Here is a 19,985-nt window from a genome sequence, read left to right as displayed (position 1 = left end):
TTTGTATGGAAGCACATGGAAATCCCAATAGTTGCAAATCACAAACCGTGCACAGGAACATGTTTTCAATAAATTTCATGCCAGCTTTCCACGCAAGATATGCTAGTATAAAAATATATTCATGCTGGTTGATCTCATGTATGACCATGCAGGCTGCATCAATATATGTCATTGTTACCATGTACAGACGCCCAGCCAGTAAAAATGCCATGCCACAGAAAGTATATCCAGGCTGACTATTTACCATAAGCTTTATTACTGGCTAGATTGGCCTACATTCAATGTGGGCCAATTTAGCCAAGTAGTATGTTTGCTTTAACCTTGATGCATAGTCCTGTGCATCAAGGGTGAAGCAAAAAGAGCATTAGCAATGCTAACAGTTTGGGCATTCATGTAGGCATGAGAAAGGCACTTCTGTATTGGTATTAGCTAGCCATTAATAGTGCTGGTGCAAAATGGTTTGAGTACCTGAGCAGCTAATAGCAGTGCCTGCCAAATGCCTAATACTTATACACAAGCCAAAAATGTTGGCTTTGCCAATGCGTGTTTTAACAAGACTTCAGCGAAAGACATGGAGGGTGTTTTTAAATCGAGTGGCCAAAGGCAGACCTGATTAAGACATTTTTATTACACCAGTTCCATGTTTACAACTCCAATGAAGTCATGAACTCTCAAAAGACTCCTTTGAGGAAACACTTGCAGGCACATTGAGGGCAAAGTTTGATGGCAAGGCGTGTTTAAAGCTAGCTCAAAGAGTTCCAGTGAGGAGGTGTTTTGGGTGGGGAGGGCAGGAACTGGGTGAGAATTGCCATAGCCATGAGAAGTCAATGGGTGGGCAAATAACTAAACAACATCTACAAGTCCCTCCTCATAATGCATTTCTTCCTATCTGTACTCAATGCTATCATTGGGACGGATCTTTCCAGACCCAGGACCTGGCAAATAATGACTCACCAGATTGGAAACACAGCTCCACAATCTGTGAAATCTGGGCACTATATGTTTTTTTAGAATGCTCTCGTGTGTTCATGCTTTAAACTATGTTGGGCAGGGATTTAAACCATGGCCGCTAGGTTCCAAAGTGAGATACTTCCCCACAAGACCACTTGGGGGTCTGAGCGGGAGCCCTGTGAAATCCCTTGTCAATGTTGCACTGTACTTAAAATATTGATGTGCATTTTGTAGGTTTAAAAGGGTTGTAGATTTTGAACATTGCTGACGATAAATCCTCTGAGTGGAAGAGGCAAATGTTCATGGGGTGAATAAATACCTGCCCTACAACCTCCTAATCCTCCCGTCGCTGTGCCTGGCCTCTTTAACTGCGGTAGGAGGGATGCCCCATAAAAAAAAAGTCTATTTCCACCACTGCCTGTCGCTAAAGCAAACGTTTTGGCTTATTGGTGGCGCACCTAATAACCCAAACAAAAATAATGCCATGCAGTAGCGCAGCACCATTGAGCAGATCGGGCTCTAGCTCCTTCCTGAAATGTTGGACTCGACCTGGTTCCATGGCCGGCGCCAGCCCCTGGCCACTTTGAGGCAGAAGGCCTCTTTCCATGTGTCACCAGCCCGTAGCATTCGTTAAGGAGCAGCATCAGCATAAAGCATGCAGAGCATAAAAACCTATCCATGCAATATCAACAGGCTCACTTTGATAAAGCCAGTCTTAACTTCTGGTCTCAGCTTTTAGATGGCCCACCTCTCCAGAGATTAGCATAGCACTATGAAAGTAAACAGCCTCTGAATTGAGGTGAAAGGTACGACTAGTGGCCAAAGGGAAGGTGAAATAGCTTTTCAGCTTCCTAGCTGGGCTCAGGGAATTCAGAGGGAAATGGGAGCAAGGCTGGCTAAAGATGTGTCAGGGCTGGTGGGGTCTCATTTCTTTTTCATGTTTGGAGCACCCATTACTGATTGGAACAATGGTCCAAAGCACCTGTGGAGTGCTTAAAGCAATAATGAAGTCAAAATAATGCAGCAAGGAGGTTCAAAGCTGCAGATTATCAGTAGGTTTCTGTGTCATAAGATTGCCAACATGGGGGCAGCTACTTGGGGGCCCACTTCAACTGTAAAAGGTGAAAGGTCCAGATGCCATCCCTCAGGGGGGAGACCAAAAGTGCAATGGCTTTATTGGCCCCACACACTATCCGCTTTCAAAATTGTCATCCAGTCCCTGCGGGTTGACCGACAGAGCCGTGGCCAGACGGAACAGGAAACGAATGTTAAACAGTGCCTGGGCTTCGCTGTTAACAAAGGCCCTGCAATTACTAACAGAAAACATTTTACTGTTAGCACCTGCATTCATATACATACATTTTTAGGTAATTGAAATCGCGATGTGGGGTTAGCACTTGCATGCTAGCGGAGTGATTAGAAGGGAAGTGGTGACATGAGACATCTCATTCTCACAGCAGTCCTTAAGTGTGACGTTTCAGAAATGAAGGCGAGAGGTAGCTGCTTGTTAACATTGAAGTTTCACCAGAAAAGTCTCATTCGAATGTGAAAAGATGTTAGATGCCCACAAACAAGTACGTTTGATCCTCCCTCACAACGTCTGAAGTTAGCGCCTCTCCCAACATTTGAAGTGTTAGTCCCCACCCCCTATCTCCCCACCTCCCTCTGACATTTTAGCGTAGGTGCACCTCTGATGCCAGGAAACCACCCCCAGTGCTGGTCAATGGGCCGGCTCTCGCCGGATCTGAGATCCGGCACCAGATGTGTAGCCGGATCTCGGGATGCAGCCAGAGTCAGCCGCCCCAAATCCCTGCTCTGTGCTGCGGAGAAGGGGAAAGAAAATGCCCGGAGCAAACTGTAACTTCCTCTGGTGACCACATGTAAGAGGTCACAAGAGGAAGTTACAGTCCTCACCCACGACCCGGTTTATGTATTTATGTATGCAATGTTTGTCGGGTACATGGACCCGGATGATTTATTTAGGCAATGTTTGTCGGATATATATATCCGACAAACATTGCATAAATAAATAAATAAATAAATAAATATACAGGTATCCGACACACATTACATAAATAAATACCCCTATTAAAACGATCACACATGATGCAGCCACCCAACTGCTTTCAGAGGGGAACTACAGGAGTTGTGCCAGGTGGGGTTCAAGTAAAATAACATTTTGCTCATGGTGAACAGAAATCACCCTGTTTGGATAGTACCCAAGGGGGAGTTTTTTAAATAAAATGGGAAGCAAATTGTGCATTTTAAAGAATATTTACTCAGCAACACTGGTCAAAACTATTATCCACATAGTGAAGTTACTCATCACCAGTGACATGGAAGTGGTTTAAAATGGAATTGATATATAGTTTGGAAAAGAAGCAACATGAAAGAAATTGGGCCGTTTTAAACAATTATTTTTGACATTTGCTCTGATCAGAGGTCAACTGCCACCTCCGCCCCCTTAACCCCACCTCCTTGGGCACTGCCCCCCCCAAACGCTGCTCCCACCCCAGCCCTTGTGGGATCCCCCAACAATTTATTTCCATTTCCACCTCTGCGCACCCCTTAATGAAGTGGCTCCCAGGGCGCCTAGATTTAGAGGTGAGGCTGAACACACATTCACATAAAACACTTTCACCCATGCATTCATCCACCAGTTACACAACTACATGCATGCATACATAAAACCAAACACATCATTGACTCAAACACCAACATGCACGCATGCATTCATACACACATACACATATACATACTAATTTGATTTAAATACACATATATACACATTTAATTTAAAATAAAAAACACTTACCTTACCTCCATACACCCTTCAAAAGCATCCACGCAGCCGACACGTAGACATGCTGCCTGACAGGAGAAACTCCTCTCCTATCAGTCAGCATGGTCATGCTGGGCAACGTGAACACATTGACTAACAGGAGAGGAGTCCTCTCTTGTCATTCAGCATGTCCACGTTGTCAGCTGAATGATGGGAGGCAGCAGAGCTCACTTCTGAGCCCTGCTGTCTCTCATTATTTTGCTGTTTGTTGCAGAGCCAAACGGCTTGACAACAAACAGCAAAATCATTGTAGGGGCAGAGAGCAGACAGCACAGTCCCCCGTGTGAATAAAGTACACGGGAGACTGTACTGCCTTCTCCTTAGGAGAGGGGGCCGCCATGCCCCCCGCAAGCGCGAGGCCCGGGGCAGTTTGCCCCCCCTGGATCCCTCTCATGAAGGCCCTGCTTGTGTATATTTGTATGACCCACCCCTCTGAATCGAACCCAGTTGCACGTGATAATTTATTTAAGTGGTCAGGCCATGTCAATATTTCCCCCGAAATGGTGGGAATCAGTACACCTGGATTTGCTCTCATAGGCCCTCATTACGACCCTGGCGGAAAGTAACTGACCTGACCGCCATAGCGTAAATAGCATTTCCGCCATTGCACGACGGAGTAAAGTGCGGCTAATTCTGACCCATCGGGCACGAGCACTACGCCATGGCGGAAGTGCAAAGTCTGCGATGGCGGAAATGTCCCCAAAACGCCCCTCACCGCCGTCGTACGGCACCCTAGGTGCAATTCCGCCACCCATCATAGCGGTCACCGTAATGAGCGGCAATCGCAAAATACGGTGACCGTAAATATACGGAAACGGAAGTAAAAACATGGGCCCGGAACGGGAAACAGCACGCCGTACACCTATAAAATCAGAATCCCAACACAACCATTAAAAATCCTACCCTGAGACACATCCCAAACGTTAGCCACCCTAGTGAAAACAATCAAAATGGGAAAAGTTGCGAAAAAAGCGTGCGACCGCAAGTGGCAGGTCCACTTCTCCCATGAGGAACTCACCGTGCTCACAGAGACCCTCCAGGAGAATGCTGCGTCGTCTTCTCGACGCAAATGACCAGGACGGCACTTGCGAACAAGAAGGCCATATGGGCCCTGGTGGCACAGCGGGTAAGTGCGGTGGGGACCGCACCCCGCAACCCACAGCAATGCAGAAAGCGATGGGACGACTTGCGGATACGCGTACGGAGCATACTATCAGCCAACCGTAACATTGCCACAGCTACCGGGGGAGGATCGGAATCACCCATCAAGTTGACCCCCTGGGAAGAAATCTGTGCCTCCACCATTGGAATGGAGAGTATAGAGGGAGTCGGAGGGATGGAGAAAGGAGTGCAGACATCCGAAGAATCAGGTAGGTGGGCCAAATAAAACAATGCTAAATCCACAATGTCCAATCATGTGAAGTACCATGTGTCCACATAGTGCAACAGAAACACATGTCCAGGAGAACGTCCACATACATTGGCCTGATAGCGCACTTTAAAAGTCACATTAAATACATAAATAATTAAAAATCCTAGAAACACCCTCTACACGTGCAGCATGCACACCCTAACTGCAGGCTGCAAAACAACTGCATCCTCAATCCACACAAAAATGAAACCACCTCCAAGGCCCTGACCCAAATCACCCTCAGGTACCACCCCAATGCATGTGATACATTGCCATTCCAATTTCCACAGACCCATAAATAACGCTCGCCCTCCTTTACTCCAACACAGGGTCCGATTCAAACGACGAGCTTCAGGACACCCCTACCAGCACACCTGCAAAGAGGGCCAAGACCAACGGCCAAAGACCCTCCACCTCAGCTGCACGGATCAAGACACGGCAGCAGCACAAATCAAGTGGCAGCACACAGGAGGGGACTTCAACAGGCACCTCAGCAGCCAGCATGCCCACAACAGCAGCACCACAGGTCCCCCCAATGGATGCCACAGAAGGCACTGCTTCTGGTGGCAGCAGCACCATAGGTGACACTGCATTAATGGCAGCATGCTCCGACACAGAAAACGGTGCTGTCGATGTAGGATCCATCCATGACCTGTCTCAATCCCCCTGTTTGTTTCATCCCGTACACCATGAGGATACCACGCAGGGGCACCCACAAGTCGACGACTGGCCATCCCCCACAAGCCCTGTGGCAAGGCAACATGAGGTGATCAGCCCCTCTGTGACACCACCGCAAATGGGCATGGCCCAGCAGAGGCAACAGTCCCTCGACCAGGTGATCGTGCAACAGCAGCAACTGGCCACGCTCCTCAAGGAGCATGCTGATGAATGTGGGGGTACTAAGGCAGCCATAGAAACATCTACTGAGACACTTAGGGCAGAAATGGAGAGAAGTACAGAGACACTAAGGGCACAAATGGAGAGAAGCAACGAGAGCCTGAGGGGGGAACTGCATGCGACGTCCAAAGACGTATGTGCTGAACTTGCCGCTGTGCGCCGTGTGCTCACTGAGCTCTCACAAACCCTTAGGGACATGCATGGACGTGAGCAGGCAGAGACATCATCCGTTGCAAGTTCCGTCCAGGGCAGCCCCCAACGTAGATCTGGGAGGAACCTGCGCTCCACAGGCAGGGGTACCCCTGATACCCGGAGAGGGGGCTTGCAATAGCGTCTGCCCACTGACAATGAGCATCTTTGGACACTGGTGTTCGGGGGGGAGGTAGGAGGGTGGAGGGGGTGTGTTGGGCTTTCTTGGGTGGCGGGTCGATGGGGTGTGTAACATAATTTCACATATGCTATAAACATTTCACAATCATCCAATGAGATGTGTGGACATTGATCTTTGTGTACGAGGCCTCTATAGGCGTACAGTCCATATTGTGCATGTTCCAGACACACACAGTGCCACAAGTCCCGTGTCCATGTATCAGCCACCAGGCGTGAGTGCTAGAAGCATGAATCTATGATAATCTGACGAATTTCACGGCCCTCCTGTGCCTCGCGGACTCCTTGAGGTGCTGCCACATCCCCACCCTCATCATGACCATCTTCAGGTGCCTGCAGTTCTGCGTCAGGGGGCATGGGCACATTTCTACGTACGCACATGTTGTGTAGCATGACACATGCCATGACCATCTTTGCAACCTTCTCATGGCGGTACAGGAGTGCCCCGCCAGACCTGCTGAGGCAGCGGAAACGAGCCTTCAGTAGGCCGAATGCCTGTTCTATGACTACACGGGTACGTGAGTGGGCATGGTTGTAGTCCTCCTCATGCTGGTTCTGTGGGTTCCGGAGTGGTGTAAGGAGCCATCTCTTCAGTGGATACCCGGCATCACCTGTATGTGGACAATAAAGGATGTTTGTGGAATGACATTGCTACGTACGCATCCCCCCCCCTTCCTGCCAGGTCATTGCCGCATCACATACCCCACATTATCATGCATGAAATGAGACTCACCGAGTAGCCAGGATCTGTTCCCTGCGTGTCGCTCCATGTAGCGTGGTATTGTAGAGTTCCTCAAGACCATAGAATCATGGGTTGATCCAGGAAATCGGGCACAACAATGTGTAATGATCCTGTTGGAGTCACACACCATTTGTACATTAAGAGAATGATATTGTTTTCGGTTGCGGTACTGGACCTCCATGGCATGTGGGACAACCAATTCCACATGGGTGCAGTCGATGGCACCAATGCAACCCGGTATGCCGGCAAGTGCATGGAATCCCACTTTTGTGTTCGTAATTTCCTGCTCCGAGCGTGGTAGAGAGATGTAGTCGTCTGCGTGCTTCAGGAGGGCATCGAGCACTTGCAATAGTGTCCGTGACAACAGTGGCTGTGAAATGCCATGCAACTGTCCGACTGTGTGCTGGTAGGTGCCTGTGGCCAGGAAGTGTAGTACAGACACCACCTTCAGTAGGGGTGGGATGGCGGTTGGGCTATCTATCATGCTGACAAGGTCAGCGTGTGTCATGTCCACAATGGCGGTTATGGTGTCCCGGTCCAAACGGTAGAGGGTGTGGATCTGCTCATCAGTGAGGTTGAACGGATGAGCTCGGAGGCGTGGGATTGCGGGCTGCCTGCGTGGTGGTAGTGGCTGTGCTGGTGGGCCTTGCTGGCCCTGCCTTGCCCTCCTCCTCCTCCTGCGTCTCCTCTGTGCGGCCGGTTGTTGTAGTAGTTGGTGTTCGTCTTCTTCTTGAAGTTGGAGTACTTGCAGTGCTATCAGGTCCCCCAGGGCCAACATCGCTAGTCCTGCCGGTAGCATTTTGGAGTGGGTGTGGTTGTGGGAGGGGGTTGGGTGTGCAATTTATGTGTTTTCAGGCAGTATAGCCTCCACCTGTGGTGATTCATTCCACCTGTGCAAGCTGCAATCCCCTTTGGGCGAGTACGTCCCGCACACAGCGCTGCAATTTGACGCATGGCATCTTGCTATTACAATCATGTATTTAATCCCGATGGCAGTGAAATATTGGTTCATATGTTCATTCTGCTATGGTCCCATTGTTTCACATACTATCTTTACAGTCGCGAACAAACTTGTGAAGGGTCAGTGGAATGTAGTACTCGATTAACGGTGGACCCTCATGCAGCACTGTACCGAGGTTCACCGACGGGCGGGGCGTCCCATTTGTGAGTGAAGCCAGTTGCCATTTTCACACACTGCCGCACTACATGGATGAATTTGTGATTTCAAGCGGTCACAGATGCCTTTTCGATGTGATGTTGCAAATGAGGAATTCGAAGGACAGCGCTTTCGGTTTTCAGCTAGCGGCGAGGAGACGCCCACAGGTCTGACTGCAGATATAAAGTTCTATTGTTTAATGTCCTTCGGACAGGGGCCATGGCGAGAATGCAATGATTGATATGAATAGTATGGGATGTGCAATAGCGTAGTGGACGATAAGGCCGGACGTTCCCAAATACATGTTACTTCACAACACTGGAATTCCGGGCTGGAGCACAGTGGATTTTGCAGACTGCATTACGCACAGACTCAATGGAAATTTCACATGTTATGTGAGTAAATAATCAGGCGTTTTCATACCGGGATGAGGGAATGATGTATGGATGCATGGACAGATGATTTAATAGAGAGTTTGCCATGTACATGGCTTTTTGGAATCTATCCACTTCCCCTGCGCTATGTGATGCAGAGCTGCCATAGTGGGACCATCGTCTATCTGCCCTTGTTGAACCCTCCCTGTCTCGACGCGCCTTCAAACACTTGTGTCTATGCACGTTACTAATCCCATCTAATGGATTCTGTTTTAACAGACGCATGCACACAAACACTCGTTTGTAATAGTGTTTTCACCTCGATTTATATAGTTATGATTCGCAAGTGATTTTTGGGTGGGAATAATCCTTTTGAGTGGGCTAGCATGCATATGGCTGTAGATTTAGTGTGATCATTGAAGTGAGTAATTCAAATGAAGTTCTGATGCCCATACTATTCTTTTTCATTTCATTTGGGTGACAGGTATCTCCTCCCCTTTTGCCGCTGCCATCTGTATGCCACTCCTGCAGATGGCTTTTACTCCCGACACCTGCTGCTTCGTGTTAATCAGTGGAGCACCATTACGATCTTATGGGACGATCGCCAATGGGCCACATGCCCTTACGCAGTACTAGTGGCTAGGAGCAACATATCGACCTTTCAGCTGGACTAGTGCCTACCTAATGGGACGGCCCTGCGGTTCTAGGCGCTTCCATGTTGCCTTGTTGAACGTGAATGTAGCCCCTGTGTACCATGAAGGAACAGGGCGTCACACAAGAAGAAGCTGGTCATTTATTGCGGATGCAGCCCACAATAATGAAATATATTTTGGAGTTCATGACCTAATAGCTGTATGGGCTTGGTGATTTTGTTGTGCATTAAATTTCTATTATGATATTAACCGTGTAGCGTTATTCTTTGCAAGTAATGTAGCATATTCATATTTGTGGAGCGATGTATTGTGAGGAGATCTGCATTGGGTTCCGGCTTCTGAGTATAGTTGCGTGGTACTGTACTGGGCGCGTTTGCCTACGAAGCCCAGTGAGGTCAGGGATAGGGGCTGCCATTATGACTGTTTTAATGATGTCATGCTCAGGGGCGGGGGATTAGCTTTTGTGTAACAGATGCCGGTCAGCCAGGTGGATTGGTGGTATGATGTGATTATCAGAATATGGCTGGTCACAGGTGCCTGTGTTTGCGTGCGTTTCTTGGAGGGAGACTGAGGTCATGTCCATTGGAATAGCTTCTGTATTCGTGCCATCTGTGCCCTGCAGCTCCCATTGGCCCCTCTTGAGATGAGCCTGGCTGCTCAGTCACTCTGCCAACTTGTGTGGTACATGCTTATGCTGATGGTTGGTTTGTTTACTGGCAAGAGTACAGGGCTGGTGCAGTCTCCCTCAGGATACTGCTTTGAATGTTGCCTTGCACTGGTGTCAAGCGATGGGGGCCTGTTGTTGTTTTGTCTCATATTTCAGTTCATATTGCTGTACTTGAACCTTCACATGCATGTGCTGCGTCAGTACGGCAATGGTGACATGGCAAATATGGATGGCCACTCACAAGGCACTTGGAGCCCCTACATTCATTTGTTCGTTGGCATGCATGGGTGACTTGTACATTTCACTGGTTGCATTGTGTGACTTCATTGCACCTACGAGGTGTTGTGCAATGTGGCCAGGGAGTGGTGTACAGGCACTCAGTAGGGCCATTTACGGTTGGTTCGCGATGCCGTACTTCTCACCATGGCGGAATGGTACTTTCCGCCATGCTTGATGGCGTTAGGTAAATGTCCGCTAGGGTCAGAATTCGCGTACCGTTGCGCCATGGTGGTAATTACGGTTTTGCATGGCGCGCGTGCGCGTACTTGGTGCAGTTAGCGTTGGCGTTCACTACGGTGTCGCTAATGGCATCGTACTTTACGGTGACGGGTCATAATCGCACCGAGCGCTATTCGATGGCGGTATTGCATTTCCGCCATCGTTTTTCGATTTCCGCCAGGGTCGTAATGAGGGCCATAGACTGCAATTGAAATACTGCGTGTGCATTTAACAGTACGGTATTCAATTTCTACTAAAAAGACATAGCGACTCATTATGAGTCCGGCTGTAGCATAGCTGCCACCTGAGTCATTTTTTTTCCGGTGCCCGGCAATGGGGACTTATTGGGGCATTACAGCCCTGGCAGTTCCGGTAATTTCTCATTGCCAGGCGCTGAAAAATATTGCTCCCCATTCGCATTCGAGTCCCATTGGACTCAATGGGAATGAGGAGGTCGGATGCACCGGCACCATTCATGAATAGTGCCGGTGCATCCGTCAAGGTCTGCGAGCGGGTGCCTTTCTGCCCGCCAGGTCAGACGTGGCAAGGCGGAAAGGCACCCGCTCGCAGACCTCATAGTTTGCCAGTATGGTAACAACGGGGCCGGTAGCTTACCGTCCCCGTTGTTACCGGACCGGCAACCTTGTTATGACGCCCATAGACATGTATCTCAGATAAAAGCAACAAAACCTTCTCCACGTGAGCAAATGCAACATTCCAATACATCAGTTGTCGGCTAACCTACACCACACAGCAGCATTTTGTTGCTTCAAATCATGTATGGGTCTATCCGGAAATGGTGCGCGTCATGGAAATACTCGAATTCCAGTGGAGTAGTCATATATTTGTAGACGAGTACAGTGTGACCGTGGCAAAGAGGGACATGCCACTCAAACATAATATACCTTTAGAAAGTGAACGACATTTAAATATTTTCTGATGAGGTTTAATGACCTTCATTGTTCCCATAGAGTTCATGTAGGTGACAAAATACAATCAGAATTGCCAGCCAATAAAAGACAATCAGAAGCAGATGTGACGATGGTGACGCCATATGCCAGATCATACAGGCAAGTATATCTTGAGAGCTGTTCACAAAATTGAGGTGTAGTCAATAATCTCAAGGCACTGCATAACTATCAGGGTGCTGCTAATATTATAATACTCAGTGTGTCAACCTACTATAGGGTGATGCGTGTAAGCACCATGGCCCTCTTAATAGGCCCGGGGGCAGTTCAGTGAGACAGTCAGTCACAACAATGCCATGTCAATTTGTACATAGCAAAGCCAGTTTCAAACGGGCCCAGTTAATCTCATATTGTCATAGTCATTACAGTTTTAAAAAGGCCTTGGCAGAGTTACTTCAGTTAAGCATTTTGAGTTGTTCTGTTCATCATTTTTCCCCAGCACGTTTGTTAAATACCAGTTTTATAAACACCTTGTCAATCTCTTACCTCACCCCCCACCACACAACCACAGTGCAATCCAAGTTAAAACACTTGCCCATTAAATGACAATGACATATTCAATAATGCCATAGAACTGTTGCCCCGGTAGAGCAAGTTGTCATGCTGGTCTATAATGTTAGTAACAGCCATTGCCATGTTTTCTTGCTTAAAAACATTAGCATCTCCATAGAATTGTGATACCAGTTCAAACAAAACCAGACCAATTTGCTCTGGTCATACAAATAGTTATGCTGGTTTCTACATTGCCCCCATAAAATCGTGATGCCAGGTTCGATAAATGCCATATCTGTGTTGCCCAATATGAACAGATTGTCATGCTGCTTTCTACATTGCCCCATATCAGTGGAACACCAATATCAATGAATGGAAATGTCAGGTTATTTTGATGATGGGTTTAAATATTTCTATACGAATATTGTCATGCGTTGAGTATGTTAAATAGTTAGGTACACCCACACATTCATAAAATGTCTGTATAAAACATCCAAATAATGTTCTGATGTAGAGTCCGCACAGCAAGTGTTTTCAAGGAATTGTAACCATAAAGTCCCACTATTTTATGAAGGTCATTTTTTTAAATGTGTATTTGTTGTAAAAAAGTATATCCATAATACAAAGAGAACAGCATTACTTTGCTTTATATAGTACAACATTAAACATAGTATGAACGTGGTATTACTTGCTAATTCTCAATCAATGTATTACCTTAGCAGCCCCTAAATGAAAAACACCCTACTCATATGTGGGGTGTATATCCCTAGAAGAGAGGCGATGTACCATCCATCAAAGAAGAGGTATTGATATTGATATTGATATTTTATTTCTATATCGCTCGTACACAAGTGTTTCAGAGCGGGACAAGGCAGGGGAGGGGAACACGGGAGAACAAAACAGCGATCTGACTAGGCCCAGTGACATTAAGAATGCGCAAGTGCATGGGAGAAGGGGAGGGGGAAAGTGCATGGAAGGGGGGAGAAGTGGATAGTGCGAAGCAGTGGAGAAGCAGATAAATAACAATAATTAAATAATAAAGGCAACAAACGGTGGTAGTGCAGCCAGCAATTGCTAGGTTTAAGGTCTGATAAGTGCGGGAATAAAAAGGGGTGGGGGGCTTTATGGGTACAGATACAGACCACAGTGCAAGGGGTGGCCCGGAGGCAGTGCGGGAAGGTGGCAGGGTGAGCAGGTACCTGGGCCCAGAGGACAGAGCGTGGCCAGGTGCACGGTGCCAAGAGAGAACAGATCAGCAAGGGAGAGGGGGAGCGAAGGCAGAAAAAAAGAGGAAGGCCTTGAGATGCTTCAGGAACCGGAGATGGTTCTCCTCAAGTTTTCAAGTGGCAGGGAGGCTGTTCCAGAGGGAGGCCCCAGCCAAAGACAGAGATCTACCTCCAGCTCGTTTCTTTGAAAAACTACTGACCTGAGGGAGTTGGAGGTAGAGGAGCGAAGAGTTTGAGAGGGGAGGTATTTGCGGAGGGATAGCTGAAGGTATTTTGGACCCAGGCTCCAGACTGCCTTGTGGACAATGTAAGACAAAAAAAACACCTGGTCCTGAAGAAGATGACAAACCTAGAAGTCATCGAAACTGGTCGACCCTTTTAAGCAAGATATTCCAAAGAACATGTGGGATACAGAAAATAAGCAATAACGTTGTAAAGGAGAACAGATTCTCCTGGAACTCTCACTCATTCGCAAGATCATTCAAGAACTATCTGAACTTACTAGTGAATTATCCGTACTTATAAGTGGTCTACACCAAACTATAATAGGAAATGACCTCATGTCCAAACACAAAATATAGTGATCAACTGTCCCAAAAAATAAATTCCTCGCAGGAATTTCTCCCTAGTGTTTAGGACACTGCTCCTATGTCTATGAAGGATGCTAAATTACTCCAACCCACTGTAGAATTAAGAAGTGCACTGTACTGGTACTCCCACCTCTACTTTGATGGGTGGTACATCACCTCTCTTCTAGGGATATACACCCCACATATGAGTAGGGTGTTTTTCGTTTAGGGGCTGCTAAGGTAATACATTGGAGAATTAGCAAATAATACCTCGTTGATACAGTGGGTCCCCTATGAGTGTGCTTTTTTGTGAAAAAACATGGTTCTTTATCTACCATTCCAGGTTAAATGTTGAACTGTCAATCATTACCCTGATTGTTGTTTCTTTATTAAACATATAACGTAAGACCTCTTCGTGCTCCTCTAAATGCACGTTGGGCATCGTGCGCATTCCCATTACACATTACACACAGGATGCATGTTTTGAAACCTTTTAATGGAATAACTGAAAATACTTTGCAGGGATGGAACAATGCTTTCAAAATTGCCTAGACATCGTCATTAAATGGTGCATAAACTACCTAGATAGATTACAACATGTTCTGCTCATAGAACTGTATGTGCATAGGTTCATCAAACCCATTTCTGGCATACATTAATGAGGAATAACACCACACAGATTTAATGAGCTGAATAGCGAGGGGTTCAATATATAAGACAAAGCGCCTGCATGAAAATGCACATCCCTGCCTTGTGACTTGTTTGATCAGAAAATGATATCCATTTCTTCACTGATAACCTTGATTGCAATGGGAAATATATACAGAGCTTGTTTTACATAAAGACCAACACGTTCCTGGGACTAATCACCTGTTCCAAAGCTTAACAAAACAGGTCCTAGAGACCAAATCAAAAGCCTTTGCTGCATCAAGAAAGTTCACGGCCACCTGGAACTTCGAAGCTTATCGGTGCCAATTAGTATGGATTAGTGTCAGAGGTTCTATAACTACCAGTAATAAAAGCATGCTGAGAATTCTACCAATTGACCCATTAACAGTCCTGTGTTGTGTGAAATATGGAAAATAATGTACACGTACCTTCAATTAGTGCAATAGGGATGTATGATCAACTCTGCATCGGTTCATTACTTGTTTTATAATAAATGCTCAGCTAGTGAAGATTTGCTAAGTAGGAATATTCTCACTCTTATCAATGTGCCTCGCTGGGCTGCCAAACACGGAAGACAACAGACACCAGATGTTTAGGGAAAGCATTACAGGGAGCTTGTCCTCTATGACAGTCTCTCAGATTTCATTTGATGAAAGCCCCTGCTTTGAAGTCCCTCGCCTCAGAATGAAGAAAGAAGGCAGAATTAAAATGCTGAAATCATCAGATATATTTTGTGAACACACACTCTCTTAAGAATTGAAGGGGCAAAAGATAAGGACATTTCAAGACCATATCTGTCTGCTTTCTTGTAAAAAAAAAATAAAAAAAAACTGAATTAACCTTATATTCTCTTGCTGAAATTAGTGTTTTTTACAAACCTCTAAGAATGCTCTCAGAGACGTCTTCTCTTTTAAACAGTATCACTATGTATCTATAAGCTAAACAGGTACTTAATAATATGCCTCTCTGTCATCTACGGCTCATTTGAGCCATTTGTTAGCTTCCTAAACAAGGCCTCCTTTTACATATTATTTTGCTTTCCTGCCTAATATAAAACGATTCCATTAACATTCTTTCAGTAACTCCTAAAGTGTTACAATATTGGTGAGGTCCAAATTTATCTTCATGAAATATTCCAATTTGATTACATTTGCTTAACATACTCTAAATGAAGGTCCATCTCTGAGGCCATATTATCATATTAAGTCGCTAATTTTACCGCTGACCATTGCATGGTCGACCAGACAAATCCCAGGATATTCAGTCTCAGATTCACTGGCAAGGTACCTGGATATCCAATAAAAAAAAAAAAAAACTAGACAGGAATGTAGCTGTGTTACAAGTAAACCCTTTTACAGGCATATCTGATGCCGAGGAATCAATCCCAGCAGTAGCTCTAACAAGTTGTTCAAGAGGCTCCATAGTATGAGGCTTGAGACTTCCTTGAGATATACATGACTGGTCCAATGTGGGATGTTGAAATCATTTGAAATCCCCTCCAATTTTAGAAGGACCCACTACCCTGTTAAGTCTCAAAGGATTTTCAGGTCATCTGTAACAGGGTTAAGTACAGAAATCAGCATCGCCTTTACAGAAGCTTTTTTAATATAGGACCTATCACCCTTGAGTCACAGTAGCCCTGCCTTTAATTGATAATGTCTCAACAATTACGACTGCTACATCTCTATTAGAGATCACTTGAGTAATTAAAAGCGCCTGACATACACAAGCATATTTCCATTTACGATCTGCACATATTCCTGAACAGTTTTTCAGCACAAATATGCCCCTGATCTACAACCTCCTTTGGCTTGCCTCTTGAACTCCCTCAATAGAACTAATATTGCATTGCCTCTTTCTCTATCCTACCCACCCTACCCCCTCTCGCTCTCTCTCTCTGTCTCTCTCTCTCTCTCTCTCTCTCTCTCTCTAATACACCCACCCTACTCCCTTTTCTATACTCCACCCTGCCCGCTCTCTATGCGACCCACCCTACCCCTTCTCAACTGCACCCACCCTAATCCATCATCCTTCCTCTCACACTCTCAGTTTATTTCACACCCTCTCTCACCCTTTCTCGCTCATATTTCCTCTTGCTCATAATCCATGGCACCCTCTGTCAATGGCTTCCTCCTTTGCTCTATTCCCTTTTTCATTCTGTTTCACAGTCGCACCCCTTCTCACATCCTCCTTTGAAACTTTACACTCTCTTCCTTGCACCCTGGTGCCTATACATGCAATATTCAAAGAACAGCGGTAAACGCCAACCCTACCACCTCGCACTTTACCCCCACCATGCACCCTACAACCATCATTCCAAACCCACCCAACCTCCTGCATTGCCCCACCCACCAACATTACCCCCTCTCCCTTTCCATTCTCCCTATCCCCTCTCATCTTCCATCTCACAGTCTCACTGTATTTCTTACACTCTTACCCTTTTTGCTCATATTTTCTCTTGCTCATCACCAGTGGCATCCTCTATCAATGTCTTCCTCCCTTTCTCTGTTTACTTTCGCAGTCTATTGCAAACCTGTAACCCCTATCATATCCTCCTTTGAAACTCTGCACTCTCCTCCTTGCACCCTGGTGCCTCGAAATAAAAAATGCAAAGAACAGCCGTAAACACCAAAACTAGTCCCATTGCCTATGTTTGTTCGCCTTGTGATGTCTCTCATTTTTACATTTACTTACAGTCAGAGAAGTTGGAGACATCACAGCTCTGAATCTTGAACCCATGTATATGGTGGTATGATTATATGCACTACTTGGCAGCAAACACGATTCAGATGTCTATAAAGAGCAGTTTACTATTTGAATACAATTTGAATGAATAACAGACTTGTTCACGGTTGGTTCTGTTTTTTTTAACTATGCAAAGTGTGTCTTGCCTCAGTTTTCCACCCCAGCAACATGTTTATTTTTCAGGGGGCTGGTGAGTTTCGTTGCTAAATCGATTTGCATTGCTGTATCATATTAAATATATTAAAAAGGACATTTTGACTACTCACTGAGTGTTCTAAAACTTGAAAACCGTATTACAGGCTATATGTTATTGTGAGCCATAAACCTAGATTATCGGGACAATAATAACTGCCAATTGGTGTTGTTTTGTAATAAGGCCTTGTATACTATTTCGAAAGTGATGTGTAAAATGGCACTGCTCTATAAGACAACACTTTTCTGGAGCCAAAGGCATGATTTGCGCTAATTTGCATGACAATAATGCATTGCTCAGTTCCTCTCAGCTGGTGGTTGACTTCCAGGGATGTTTACTGGGTTGTGCAGTGGCATGTGTAGATTAGCTGAAATGGCCTTGTCTACTCTCACATTTCATGCTTTCTAAACCAACCAAAACATTGATGGTGTTTGCTAAACCTACGTCAATGCTCAGGAAAGTCAAACTCGGCAACACTGATGATCCCCAAAGATGGTGAAATGCAAATGTACTCCCTTGCATTCTTGATAGCAGAGGCGTTGCTAAGGGGGGGAGGCTGAGATGGCTATTGCACCTGATCTTTTGGTTGTAGCCCCGGATAGGAGCTCAGGGGCTACAACCAAAAGTCTAGCTAGCCCCGAGTCCTGACAGTCCCGACATTAGCATAGCTCCAGATCCTTTACAAACCGAGCAATATCCCGGCTTGAGAGCTACTTGTCCTGGGCTGATCAAACTATATAGACAATGGTGGTGCAATATAAGACACACAGCATCATTTTAAATGAGGTGTTGCATTAAAAGAAGGCATCAAATCAAAACATAATTCTTTTCCACCTTTATTTAATGTGCTGCCTCATTCTGCAGCAGTGATGGGCCAGGGGAGGAGCAGGGAGGGCCGTGCTCACTGCCTCTGTTACGTGAGTGCTCTTCTTTGTACGCCTTCATGAAAATGTCATGCAGGTGTACAATGAATGGATTCCTATGGGGTCAATACTCATACTGGACCACCTCCATGCGCCGCCACACCAGATCCAACCATCCGGGTGCTCTGAGAAAGGCTGTAGTAAGCTGTTTTCCACTACCTCATCTTCCTCTATCAATACTGCCACCACACAGGCTACTCATGTGGGGCAGAAGATCCCTCCAGCTACCTTGCAAGCCAAAAAAGAGGCTGTTGATCCATGCAACACACTACTCTGCAGGGGGCGGGGCAGTATCAAAGTGCATTTGAGGCTACAATCAAGGAGCATGAGAAACCCTGCCCCTTACCTTAGATGTATGGCATATTCCCCTGTCACCTGCCCCTCCGTATCTGTCATTGGGGCTCCATCCCTCATTTCCCTCTCCCACCTTACTTCCTTACCTCTCCTGCAAAAAAAAAAATACAAAATCAAATAACACCCAAAAAAATTGCTTTTATAAGAAATAGAACAACAATAAATCTTATAGATTCCATCTACTTTACATTTTTGAATGAAGTAGTTAGACTCAATAAGGAAATATGGGAAACATTTCAAGTAAAGAGTGAGTTGGTGAAGGAGAAACGGCCCAGTTGCAACTTCAAAGCACGGTTAATGATGGAACAGGCCACCCAGTCCAATGCCCTGGTCCTTAATGCCAAAGGTATCATTGAGCCATTTAATAAGGATAGAATGGTTGACTGTGTGAAAGGCGAAGCAAAGATCGATGATCACTATCCTCACGTGTACTACAATCATAAATACCATATACACTTCAATTATATAATACCACCATATTTCAAATATTATATGCTCCACTTATAGTACTTATACTAACTATACAAACATTACTTTAGTGTATGTGGGCAGGTTCTTGGGGGCACGGGGCACGGCCATGCCCCCAGGAATCTAGCCATTGGCCACAACCACCACAATAGAATTAAACCATATAACAAGTATGTACATTACACTTTAAAATAACAATACTAACCCACCCTCCCCCCTCAATCCCAACAATGTCCATGAACAGAAACATTCACAGAACACACCCCAACACCTACAGAACTTTGTTTCACCTATAAAAAGAGCTCTTTATCAACTTTCTTCCACTCCACCACCCTTTCCAGGCCTTCTTTCATCTACGAAATAACCCCAGAAATATTTCATAGACACCTTTTCCTCACTGCACTGTCCATGCACAAAGGCATGATCCGCCCATCCAATATGGCGACTGTTTCAAAAATGATGACGCACCTCACATTTTCAAACATCCAATGAGTGTGCGCCAGGCTACAAAGTTTGATGACCATTTGTCGAACTAAGTTATAAGCAGCCCAAAAAGTACTCTTCTATAAATTCAGTAACTTAACCAATATTAGTACCCTGGCGAGAGACAATCAGAATGCAACAAGCATTCTGATTGGCTCTCGCCAGGTCCCTACCCAGCCGGGAATCCCTCCGTCGGGATTCCACAGCCTTTGTCCCCGGCGGGGGACATGCCAGCCCCTCAGCCAATGAGGAGGCTCGAAGCGGGGCCATCCACGCTCCGAGCCTCCCCACGGCTAAGAGGCTGCCTTCGCCCCCCG

This window comes from Ambystoma mexicanum, chromosome 7p (genome assembly GCF_040938575.1).
Source record: "Ambystoma mexicanum isolate Mex_15411 chromosome 7p, UKY_AmexF1_1, whole genome shotgun sequence".
Taxonomy (NCBI): Eukaryota; Metazoa; Chordata; class Amphibia; order Caudata; family Ambystomatidae; genus Ambystoma; species Ambystoma mexicanum.
Note: the sequence above shows the minus strand (reverse complement) of the source record.